Genomic DNA, 2,500 nt, shown 5'->3' on the forward strand with positions numbered 1-2,500 from the left:
TATTGTAGAGTTCCTGCATACGATCATGAGGAACGAAACAGCCAGAGAAAACCACATGAAGCGGAGAGGCACACACACAACAATGAAGGAAAAAAAGCGGGAAAACCCCAGAAGATGCTGAAAGCCTTTTCGCTATATTGCTTCTTCACGGCAAGGAAAAACAATTCGTTCAGCATGAATCCCTCACTTGCACGGGATCACAAGACCGATGGGGAAGGAGTAAAGGCTGGACAGATTGTGAACGATGGAGAAGCTTGGCGTTCCATGTTGCCGAGGTCCTCCTGCATAGGGCGCAACGATGGAAAGATACATGGAATAAATGTCTATCTATTAGTCTCTCTCTAGTTGTTTGCCATTATATATATATATATATATATATATATATATATATATATATATATATATATATATGTATATCTATCTATCTATATCTATATCTATATCTATCTATCTATCTATCTATCTATCTATCTATCTATCTATCTATCTATCTATCTATCTATCTCTCTCTCTCTCTATATATATATATATATATATATATATATATATGTATAGAGAGAGAGAGACAGAGAGATATAAAGATAAATATGTATACGTACGTATATATATATATATATATATATATATATATATATATATATATATATATATATATATATACATATATACACACACACACACACACACACACACACACACACACACACACACACACACACACACACACATATATATATACATATATATATATATTATATATATATATATATATATATATAAACAATCAAACAAACACACACACATGATAATGATAATAGTGTTAATGACGATGATAGTAATAATAGTGATAATGATAAAAGAAATATAATAATGATGATGAGAATAATGATGATAGTGACGATGATAATGATAATGATAATATCGATATTAATGATAATGATAATGAAAAGGAAAACAAAGGATAATGATGATGATAATAGATACTGTTAATAAGAATGATAATGATAGTAACAATAATGATAACGGTAATGATAATGATAACGATAATGGTAATGATAATGATAATGGTAATGATAATGATACAGCAATGCTAATGATGATAATAACAATAATGACAATGATAAAGATGATAATGATAATAACAACAACAATGATAGTAATGATGATAAGGGCAATAATAATGATACCGTTGATAATAATAATAATGATAATTATAATCATGATGATAATAGTAATAAAGATGTTAATGATAATGGTATCATTGATAACAATGATTTAGGGTATTAAAGACGTTATGTAAATTCCTTAATTTATTTTGTGTGTAACGTATACATCAGTGAAATGCCAATAAAATTTGATAAAAAACAATCTTAGCCTAAAATATGTACATTAACAAATAATGAAGAGGGTGATCAGAGAACATAATCAGTTCAGTCCCGGTTGTTACCTTGTCAGTTTGACTTTTCGTTTTCCTATGAATGGTCTATCCACACCGGGTTGATGTGTCTTTGTATTCGGACATTTGCGTGTTTTCCTTCCAACAGGGCGTATGAAGGCAAAAATATATCAATTGCACTGATTACTACACTTACGTGGGACAGAGTTTCTATAAGTGCATTTTCGCTGTCCGGATTTTTTTTTTTTTTTTTTTTTTGGGGGGGGTAAGATATGTTACATACTCGTATATCTGTCGGTCTGTTCAGTGCTACCTTGAGGCACTATAAAATAACTGTAACGTTAATGGATATGATGGCCGGGTATGATACTGATACAATTAATTAGCATGGATGAAGTGAACATACTGAACTTCCTATCCTTCTCCACTTCGCCATACCCTACACTTGCAAGTGTACAGTATCATTTTTCTAGTCACAGAACACCTAGCAGTGACGTGCTACCCTACACTGTGAAACAAGGACACAAGAGTGGCAAATGTAAACACTGTAACCTAAGACTATCCCATCTCAAACTGATAGCCTCTGTAAACAGTTTTTTTTAACACAATTGAGTTTAATTTCAAATTACTAGATATGATTCAGTAGGAAAATGTTGCAAATACAACTGAATGGAATGAATGAAGAGAGACCTTACGTAACAATACAAAATAAGTATCTGTCAATGTTAAAGAGAGAACAAAATTAGCAACTCTTATCTCTGCTCAGGATGACGATGACGATCAGTAAGTGGACAATCAAGAAACGGAATAATGACCAAATACGACAATGGACTTTTGAAAATTGACCAACGACATCCTGTTGTTTCATTTACATATGCCTCATGCAATCACGAGAAAAGTTGAGCTCCTACAAAATTCTGAGAAAAAAAGGCTCTTTTTGTACAACAGAACTGACTACACGATTACTCCTTGGGAAAAAAATCAGACTGGTCCTCCGGAATTTCCGCAGCTCAGCAAAATAAGAATCAAGAAAGGTGTGTGTGTGTGTGGGGGGGGGGGAGAAGTAAGCCAACGGTCTTTGCTCTGAATCGGATTGTAACGACG

General features: G+C 32.7%; 1 protein-coding gene across 1 annotated transcript in view; it reads right to left on the reverse strand.

Annotated features, from left to right (window-relative positions):
* Positions 1-1,659: 1,659 nt before the first annotated feature.
* The window catches only part of spz6 (Spaetzle domain-containing protein 6), a 59,781-nt gene continuing 58,940 nt past the window's right edge, over positions 1,660-2,500 (reverse strand). Inside the window, exon 9 of the mRNA XM_086553451.1 lies at positions 1,660-2,500. This exon is cut by the window's right edge and continues 95 nt beyond it. The gene's annotated coding sequence lies outside the window, so the exon portion shown is untranslated.

Source organism: Penaeus japonicus, unplaced genomic scaffold (assembly GCF_977035675.1).
Source record: "Penaeus japonicus unplaced genomic scaffold, GWHDUDI00000001_assembly GWHDUDI00000028, whole genome shotgun sequence".
NCBI classification, from domain to species: domain Eukaryota; kingdom Metazoa; phylum Arthropoda; class Malacostraca; order Decapoda; family Penaeidae; genus Penaeus; species Penaeus japonicus.